We start from the raw sequence: 10639 nt of genomic DNA, 5'->3' as shown, positions 1-10639 counted from the left end.
CAACCCCACACACAGACATCAAACCCCACACACAGACATCCAACCCCATACACAGACATCCAACCCCATACACAGACATCCAACCCCATACACAGTTATCCAACCCCATACACAGACATCCAACCCCATACACAGACATCCAACCCCATACACAGACATCCAACCCCATACACAGTTATCCAACCCCATACACAGACATCCAACCCCATACACAGACATCCAACCCCTATACACAGACATCCAACCCCATACACAGACATCCAACCCCATACACAGTTATCCAACCCCATACACAGACATCCAACCCCATACACAGACATCCAACCCCATACACAGTTATCCAACCCCATACACAGTTATCCAACCCCATACACAGACATCCAACCCCATACACAGACATCCAACCCCATACACAGACATCCAACCCCATACACAGACATCCAACCCCTATACACAGTTAGCCAACCCCATACACAGACATCCAACCCCATACACAGACATCCAACCCCATACACAGACATCCAACCCCATACACAGACATCAAACCCATACACAGTAATCCAACCCCATACACAGTTATCCAACCCCATACACAGACATCCAACCCCATACACAGACATCCAACCCCATACACAGACATCCAACCCCATACACAGACATCCAACCCCATACACAGTTATCCAACCCCATACACAGTTATCCAACCCCATACACAGACATCCAACCCCATACACAGACATCCAACCCCATACAGAGACATCCAACCCCATACACAGACATCCAACCCCATAAACAGACATCCAACCCCATACACAGACATCCAACCCCACACACAGATATCCAACCCCATACACAGACATCCAACCCCATACACAGACATCCTACCCCATACACAGTTATCCAACCCCATACACAGTTATCCAACCCCATACACAGACATCCAACCCCATACACAGTTATCCAACCCCATACACAGACATCCAACCCCATACACAGTTATCCAACCCCATACACAGTTATCCAACCCCATACACAGACATCCAACCCCATACACAGACATCCAACCCCATACACAGTTATCCAACCCCATACACAGACATCCAACCCCATACACAGTTATCCAACCCCATACACTGACATCCAACCCCATACACAGACATCCAACCCCATACACAGTTATCCAACCCCATACACAGACATCCAACCCCATACACAGTTATCCAACCCCATACACTGACATCCAACCCCATACACAGACATCCAACCCCATAAACAGACATCCAACCCCATACACAGACATCCAACCCCACACACAGATATCCAACCCCATACACAGACATCCAACCCCTATACACAGACATCCAACCCCATACACAGACATCCAACCCCATACACAGTTATCCAACCCCATACACAGACATCCAACCCCATACACAGACATCCAACCCCTATACACAGACATCCAACCCCATACACAGACATCCAACCCCATACACAGTTATCCAACCCCATACACAGACATCCAACCCCATACACAGACATCCAACCCCATACACAGTTATCCAACCCCATACACAGTTATCCAACCCCATACACAGACATCCAACCCCATACACAGACATCCAACCCCATACACAGACATCCAACCCCTATACACAGTTATCCAACCCCATACACAGACATCCAACCCCATACACAGACATCCAACCCCATACACAGACATCCAACCCCATACACAGACATCAAACCCCATACACAGTAATCCAACCCCATACACAGTTATCCAACCCCATACACTGTATGTGTAAACCAATGCAACCATAGCTCCTTCAAGTTCAAACCGATACACACACATTCAACCCAACCAGAACCTCTTTCAACCCCATACACAGACATATATTCGCTCCAACCCAATCACACAGCGCACCAACATATAGGGTACCCAATCTTCCTCACACAGCGCACCAACATATAGGGTACCCAAGCTTCCTCACACAGCGCACCAACATGTAGGGTACCCAAGCTTCCTCACACAGGGCACCAACATATAGGGTACCCAAGCTTCCTCACACAGCGCACCAACATATAGGGTACCCAAGCTTCCTCACACAGGGCACCAACATGTAGGGTACCCAAGCTTCCTCACACAGGGCACCAACATATAGGGTACCCAAGCTTCCTCACACAGGGCACCAACATATAGGGTACCCAAGCTTCCTCACACAGGGCACCAACATGTAGGGTACCCAAGCTTCCTCACACAGGGCACCAACATATAGGGTACCCAAGCTTCCTCACACAGGGCACCAACATGTAGGGTATCCAAGCTTCCTCACACAGGGCACCAACATGTAGGGTATCCAAGCTTCCTCACACAGGGCACCAACATGTAGGGTACCCAAGCTTCCTCACACAGCGCACCAACATATAGGGTACCCAAGCTTCCTCACACAGCGCACCCACATGGACATTCAGTTTAACATGCTAGTCATTTATCAGATGCTCCCAATTAGCGGACCACATAGGTCTAAGGCCCCTTGGGTTGGTAGAGTGGTCGAGGGTCTGTTCGATGTTTATGTAATGTTATGTTTCTTTGTGTGTGTGTGAGAGAGAGAGACATTGCTTTGGCAATGTTAACACATGTTTCCCATGCCAATAAAGCCCTTGAATTGAATTGAATTGAATTGAATTGAATTGAGAGAGAGAAAATATCCTCACCTCACTTCTTCACTTTCCTCTTGTCTCAGTTCTCTTTTTCTCACAAGACACACACACTGCGCACATACATACAAACAGACACACACACACACTTTTAAAAGTCTTTCAGGCTGATTTGGCGAAAGCTAATACAGACGTTGTCTTGACTCATTGGTTTGGCATGACATCACAGTGTCAGTCTGTACGCGTAAAATCAATTCTCCCTCTAAGTGCTGCTCAGTTCTTTCTCCATCCAGAAAGAGAACGTTGGAGTAGCAGAAGTGTAATTTGGCACTCTCTACTCTCACCTCACCTCTCCTCTCTCCCTTCATTTCTCTCCCCTGTGGCAAAGCTGGGCCTGAGCCAAAAGGAAAAGGTTCTCTCCCCCACCCCCCACCCCTATTTCTCATTCTACCGCTCCCTCTCTCAGGGTAGTACTTACACAAGGTCCATCTCTCTCATTATCACTCTTTCCTTTTCTTTGTGTAAGGTTTTCAACTTATGAGAATTGGGCATTTACAAGACTGCTGTCGATTGCTTTACGAAAACACAGTCAGCCACTGAAGTGTCTAATACATTATGTCAACAGTCCTCCCAAGGTACAGCAACGGATGCTCAATGAACTGTGCCCTTAGTTTCATCTATCGACCCTCTAGCTCGGCCCGATAAAATAAAGTGCTAGGCCCTGCAGCAGAACTGCAGCAGCTTAGCCGTTTCCCATGACATTTCACTGCCACAACGTTTGCCCCAGTGGGTTCACTGCACTAGTATATAGTGTAATGGGTCTGCGTGTTGTACAATACATGTACGACAAAGCAATGAACCAGGTAGACACCACATGAGAGAGAGCCTCACACTCAAGTAGGTTTAGGATGAGGGAGAGCTGAACAGCACCTGAGGTTTAGGATGAGGGAGAGCTGAACAGCACCTGAGGTTTAGGATGAGGGAGAGCTGAACAGCACCTGAGGTTTAGGATGAGGGAGAGCTGAACAGCACCTGATGTTTGGAATGAGGTAGAGCTGAACAACACCTGATATTTGGAATGAGGGAGAGCTGAACACCTGAGGTTTGGGATGAGGGAGAGCTGAACAGCACCTGAGGTTTGGATGAGGTAGAGCTGAACAGCACCTGAGGTTTGGGATGAGGGAGACCTGAACAGCACCTGAGGTTTGGGATGAGGGAGAGCTGAACAGCACCTGAGGGAATCAGGCTGTGCACATGTGTGTGTGTTTGCAGGCCCATGCTGTTCTGTCCTCTCCCCTCATATGTCCTCTCTCTCTTTCACCGATGAAAGAGGGATGAGGACAGAGGACAGAGACTGATAGGGAGACTCCCTCCTCTCCCCCTCTCATTCCTCTTCCCTTTAAGGATGGATGGATAAAATGAGGAGAAGTGATAAACGGCTATGAAACATGTACGTGATGTTCTAAGATATACTGAACTGTCCTTTTTGTTGTTATAGTGTTTATGAGAAAGAAGGAAAGAAAATTAAAGAGGGAGAGATGCCTGAAGATACGACAAAGAGAGAGAGAGAGAGAGAGAGAGAGAGAGAGAGAGAGAGAGAGAGAGGGAGAGGGAGAGGGAGAGAGAGGGAGAGAGAGAGAGGGGGGAGAGAGAGAGGGAGAGAGAGAGAGAGAGAGAGAGGGAGAGAGGGATAGAGAGAGCATAAATTAACCATTCATTACCAGCTCCCTGCTGCCTCACAATGCACCAAAATAACCTCCCTTCTTCCCAACTCCAGTCTCTTCAAGCACACACACACAAGCGCGCACGCGTGCACACACACACAAACACACACACACACACACACACGCGACACACGCGCACACACACACACACACACACAACTCTTTGGGCAGTGGCGAGGATGTTTATTTCCCACCATGCTCTCTCAGGGGAGATGTCCATTTGAATCTTTATTGATCAGAGGAGAGACGCTCTGATTTTATTAGTCATGGTGGCAGCCACAGGGGAGCAGGGGAGCTAGACCCGGCAACACTGTGCTTCTCTCTCTCTCCCCCTTGCTTCTCTCCATCTCTCTCTCTCCCCCTTGCTTCTCTCCATCTCTCTCTCTCCCCCTTGCTTCTCTCCATCTCTCTCTCTCCCCCTTGCTTCTCTCCATCTCTCTCTCTCCCCCTTGCTTCTCTCCATCTCTCTCTCTCTCCCTTGCTTTCTCTCCATCTCTCTCTCTCCCTTGTTTTCTCTCCATCTCTCTCTCTCCCTTGTTTTCTCTCGATCTCTCTCTCCCTTGCTTTCTCTCCATCTCTCTCTCTCCCTTGCTTTCTCTCCATCTCTCTCTCTCCCTTGTTTTCTCTCCATCTCTCTCTCTCCCTTGTTTTCTCTTGATCTCTCTCTCCCTTGCTTTCTCTCCATCTCTCTCTCTCCCTTGTTTTCTCTCGATCTCTCTCTCCCTTGCTTTCTCTCCATCTCTCTCTCTCTCCCTTGCTTTCTCTCCATCTCTCTCTCTCCCTTGTTTTCTCTCCATCTCTCTCTCTCCCTTGTTTTCTCTTGATCTCTCTCTCCCTTGCTTTCTCTCCATCTCTCTCTCTCCCTTGTTTTCTCTCCATCTCTCTCTCTCCCTTGTTTTCTCTCCATCTCTCTCTCTCCCTTGCTTTCTCTCCATCTCTCTCTCTCCCTTGCTTTCTCTCCATCTCTCTCTCTCCATTGTTTTCTCTCCATCTCTCTCTCTCCATTGTTTTCTCTCCATCTCTCTCTCTCCCTTGTTTTCTCTCCATCTCTCTCTCTCCCTTGTTTTCTCTCCATCTCTCTCTCTCTCCCTTGCTTTCTCTCCATCTCTCTCTCCCTTGTTTTCTCTCCATCTCTCTCTCTCCCTTGTTTTCTCTCCATCTCTCTCTCTCCCTTGCTTTCTCTCCATCTCTCTCTCTCCCTTGCTTTCTCTCCATCTCTCTCTCTCTCCATTGTTTTCTCTCCATCTCTCTCTCTCCATTGTTTTCTCTCCATCTCTCTCTCTCCCTTGTTTTCTCTCCATCTCTCTCTCTCCCTTGTTTTCTCTCCATCTCTCTCTCTCCCTTGCTTTCTCTCCATCTCTCTCTCTCCCTTGTTTTCTCTCCATCTCTCTCTCTCCCTTGTTTTCTCTCCATCTCTCTCTCTCTCCCTTGTTTTCTCTCCATCTCTCTCTCTCCCTTGCTTTCTCTCCATCTCTCTCTCTCCCTTGTTTTCTCTCCATCTCTCTCTCTCCCTTGCTTTCTCTCCATCTTTCTCTCTCCCTTGTTTTCTCTCCATCTCTCTCTCCCCCTTGTTTTCTCTCCATCTCTCTCTCTCCCTTGTTTTCTCTCCATCTCTCTCTCTCCCTTGTTTTCTCTCCATCTCTCTCTCTCCCTTGCTTTCTCTCCATCTCTCTCTCTCCCTTGTTTTCTCTCCATCTCTCTCTCTCTCTCATTTTTTTTCTGCATCTCTTCTGTAATGTTATGATGGTATATGTCAGTATGGGTGTGTATGCTCTATGCTTTCCTTTAACTGACACTATACTATCTCTCTTGAGACCTGTGGGCTGCTGGTGTCCACCTCTCGACACCTTTCTCTCCAATATGTCCAGTACACTACTCCCTATCTCACCTTATGACCCCCCTGCCTACATCCCCGCCATCCCCTCTCTTACTCCCCCCTTCCAACAGAAGCTCAGAGTAAGCCTTACTACTCGGATTACTCCCCCACACGTCTCCTCATCCACAACATGTGTACCTCCCAGTATCTGGACCTCTTCATTACCGTCGTCATCGGACTCAACGTCATCACTATGGCGATGGAACACTACCAGCAGCCCAAGGTAGGACCTGAGCAATGATGGTTTCTTTGTTCATTTGTAGTCTGTTAGTTATCGCCATGGCATCTCGGACAGCACGCACCAAGATGGCTGCTCGTCCAGTACTCATTCCACATGGTCCAAGATCATTGCTCTGGGATTTGTAGTTTGTTTGGCAGCACAAACGCAAATGAGAAAAACATGAACTTAACTCCCACGCAAATTATGTCTCGAACAATTGTAATGGTTTATTATCAGATCAGCCGCACGGTGATTCGTCTGGAAAACTCGATGAGGGTGGTAGAGAGAGACAGAGAGAGATGAGGGTGGTAGAGTCATTGAGAGAAAGAGAGAGAGAGAGAAAGAGGGAGAGAGAGAGAGAGAGAGAGATGAGAGTGGCAGAGAGAGAGACAAAGAAAGAGAGAGTGAGAGATGAGGGTGGTAGAGAGAGAGGCAGAGAGAGAGAGAGAGATATGAGGGTGGCAGAGAGAGAGACAGAGAGAGAGAGTGAGAGATGAGGGTGGTAGAGAGAGAGAGAGAGAGAGAGAGAGAGAGAGAGAGATGAGGGTGGTAGAGAGAGAGAGAGAGAGAGGAGAGAGAGATGAGGGTGGTAGAGAGAGAGAGAGAGAGAGAGAGAGAGAGAGTGAGAGGCAGAGAGAGATAGAGATGAGGGTGGCAGAGAGAGAGACAGAGAGAGAGAGAGTGAGAGATGAGGGTGGTAGAGAGAGAGAGAGAGAGATGAGGGTGGTAGAGAGAGAGACAGAGAGAGAGAGAAAGATAGAGAGATGAGGGTGGTAGAGAGAGACAGAGAGAGATGAGGATGGTAGAGAGAGAGAGAGAGAGAGAGAGAGAGAGAGAGAGAGAGAGTGAAATGAGGGTGGTAGAGAGAGAGAGAGTGAGAGATGAGGGTGGTAGAGAGAGAGAGAGAGAGAGAGAGAGAGAGAGAGAGAGAGATGAGGGTGGCAGAGAGAGAGACAGAGAGGGAGAGAGTGAGAGATTAGGGTGGTAGAGAGAGAGACAGAGAGAGAGAGAGATGAGGGTGGTAGAGAGAGAGAGAGATGAGCGTGGTAGAGACAGAGAGAGAAAGAGAGAGAGAGAGATTGATATGAGGGTGGTAGAGAGAGAGAGGGAGAGAGATGAGGGTGGTAGAGACAGAGAGAGAGAGAGAGATGAGAGTGGTAGAGACAGAGAGAGCGAGAGAGAGAGAGAGAGAGAGTGAAATGAGGGTGGTAGAGAGAGAGAGAGAGAGAGAGAGAGAGAGAGAGAGAGAGAGAGAGAGATGAGGGTGGCAGAGAGAGAGACAGAGAGAGAGAGAGAGTGAGACATGAGGGTGGTAGAGAGAGAGTGAGAGATGAGGGTGGTAGAGAGAGAGAGAGAGAGAGAGAGAGATGAGAGAGAGATGAGGGTGGTAGAGAGAGAGAGAGAGTGAGAGGCAGAGCGAGAGAGATGAGGGTGGCAGAGAGAGAGACAGAGAGAGAGAGAGTGGGAGATGAGGGTGGTAGAGAGAGAGAGAGAGAGAGAGAGAGAGAGAGAGAGAGACATACAGAGAGAGATAGAGAGAGAGAGAGAGAGAGTTGAGGGTGGTAGAGAGAGAGAGAGAGAGAGAGAGAGAGAGAGAGAGAGAGAGAGATGAGGGTGGTAGAGAGAGAGAGAGAGAGAGAGAGAGAGAGAGAGAGAGAGAGAGAGAGAGACATACAGAGAGAGAGATAGAGAGAGAGAGAGAGAGAGAGAGAGAGAGTTGAGGGTGGTAGAGAGAGAGAGAGAGAGAGAGAGAGAGAGAGAGAGAGAGAGAGAGATGAGGGTGGTAGAGAGAGAGACAGAGAGAGAGAGAGAGAGAGAGAGAGAGAGAGAGAGAGAGATGAGGGTGGTAGAGAGAGACAGAGAGAAATGAGGATAGTATTGAGAGAGAGAGAGAGACAGAGAGACAGAGAGAGGGAGAGAGAGAGATGGGGGTGGTAGAGAGAGAGGCAGAGAGAGAGAGATAGAGAGAGAGAGATGAGGGTGGTAGAGAGAGAGAGAGAGAGAGAGAGAAAGAGAGGAGGGTGGTAGAGAGAGAGAGAGAGATGAGGGTGGTAGAGAGAGACAGAGAGAGATGAGGGTGGTAGGGACAGAGAGAGAGAGAAACAGAGAGAGATGAGGGTGGTAGAGAGAGAGAGAGAGTGAGTGAGAGATGAGGGTGAGAGAGAGAGAGGCAGAGAGAGAGGGAGAGATATGAGGGTGGCAGAGAGAGAGACAGAGAGAGAGCGAGTGAGAGATGAGGGTGGTAGAGAGAGAGAGAGAGAGAGAGAGAGAGAGAGAGAGAGATGAGGGTGGTAGAGAGAGAGGGAGAGAGAGAGAGTGAGAGGCAGAGAGAGAGAGAGAGATGAGGGTGGCAGAGAGAGAAACAGAGAGAGAGAGAGAGAGAGATGAGGGTGGTAGAGAGAGACACAGAGAGAGAGAGATAGAGAGAGAGATGAGGGTGGTAGAGAGAGAGAGAGAGAGAGAGAGAGATAGAGAGAGAGAGAGAGAGAGAGAGAGAGAGGAGGGTGGTAGAGAGAGAGAGAGAGAGATGAGGGTGGTAGAGAGAGACAGAGAGAGATGAGGGTGGTAGGGACAGAGAGAGAGAGAGAAACAGAGAGATATGAGGGTGGTAGAGAGAGAGAGAGAGTGAGTGAGAGATGAGGGTGGCAGAGAGAGAGACAGAGAGAGAGAGAGTGGGAGATGAGGGTGGTAGAGAGAGAGAGAGAGAGAGAGAGAGAGACATACAGAGAGAGAGATAGAGAGAGAGAGAGAGAGAGTTGAGGGTGGTAGAGAGAGAGAGAGAGAGAGAGAGAGAGAGATGAGGGTGGTAGAGAGAGAGACAGAGAGAGAGAGAGAGAGAGAGAGAGAGAGAGAGAGAGAGAGAGAGACATACAGAGAGAGAGATAGAGAGAGAGAGAGAGAGAGAGAGAGTTGAGGGTGGTAGAGAGAGAGAGAGAGAGAGAGAGAGAGAGAGAGAGAGAGAGATGAGGGTGGTAGAGAGAGAGACAGAGAGAGAGAGAGAGAGAGAGAGAGAGAGAGAGAGAGAGAGATGAGGGTGGTAGAGAGAGACAGAGAGAAATGAGGATAGTATTGAGAGAGAGAGAGACAGAGAGACAGAGAGAGGGAGAGAGAGAGATGGGGGTGGTAGAGAGAGAGGCAGAGAGAGAGAGATAGAGAGAGAGAGATGAGGGTGGTAGAGAGAGAGAGAGAGAGAGAAGAAAGAGAGGAGGGTGGTAGAGAGAGAGAGAGAGATGAGGGTGGTAGAGAGAGACAGAGAGAGATGAGGGTGGTAGGGACAGAGAGAGAGAGAAACAGAGAGAGATGAGGGTGGTAGAGAGAGAGAGAGAGTGAGTGAGAGATGAGGGTGAGAGAGAGAGAGGCAGAGAGAGAGGGAGAGATATGAGGGTGGCAGAGAGAGAGACAGAGAGAGAGCGAGTGAGAGATGAGGGTGGTAGAGAGAGAGAGAGAGAGAGAGAGAGAGAGAGAGATGAGGGTGGTAGAGAGAGGGAGAGAGAGAGAGTGAGAGGCAGAGAGAGAGAGAGAGATGAGGGTGGCAGAGAGAGAAACAGAGAGAGAGAGAGAGAGAGATGAGGGTGGTAGAGAGAGACACAGAGAGAGAGAGATAGAGAGAGAGATGAGGGTGGTAGAGAGAGAGAGAGAGAGAGAGAGAGAGAGAGAGAGAGAGAGAGAGAGAGAGAGGGTGGTAGAGAGAGAGAGAGAGAGATGAGGGTGGTAGAGAGAGACAGAGAGAGATGAGGGTGGTAGGGACAGAGAGAGAGAGAGAAACAGAGAGATATGAGGGTGGTAGAGAGAGAGAGAGAGTGAGTGAGAGATGAGGGTGAGAGAGAGAGAGGCAGAGAGAGAGAGAGAGAGATATGAGGGTGGCAGAGAGAGAGACAGAGAGAGAGCGAGTAAGAGATGAGGGTGGTAGAGAGAGAGAGAGAGAGAGAGAGAGATACAGAGAGATGAGGGTGGTAGAGAGAGAGAGAGAGAGAGAGAGAGAGAGAGAGAGGGTGGTAGAGAGAGAGAGAGATGAGGGTGGTAGAGAGAGACAGAGAGAGATGAGGGTGGTAGGGACAGAGAGAGAGAGAGAAACAGAGAGATATGAGGGTGGTAGAGAGAGAGAGAGAGTGAGTGAGAGATGAGGGTGAGAGAGAGAGAGAGAAAGGCAGAGAGAGA

At 49.1% G+C, this 10639-nt stretch overlaps 1 pseudogene; it reads left to right on the top strand.

The window, feature by feature from the left end:
• LOC115107174 (voltage-dependent T-type calcium channel subunit alpha-1G-like) overlaps window positions 1-10639 on the top strand; it is a 444217-nt pseudogene that overhangs the window by 388914 nt on the left and 44664 nt on the right.

This window comes from Oncorhynchus nerka, linkage group LG23 (genome assembly GCF_034236695.1).
Source record: "Oncorhynchus nerka isolate Pitt River linkage group LG23, Oner_Uvic_2.0, whole genome shotgun sequence".
In the NCBI taxonomy this organism is placed as follows: Eukaryota; Metazoa; Chordata; class Actinopteri; order Salmoniformes; family Salmonidae; genus Oncorhynchus; species Oncorhynchus nerka.
The sequence above is the reverse complement of the archived record's forward strand: the minus strand, read 5'-3'. Positions and strand labels throughout refer to the sequence as shown.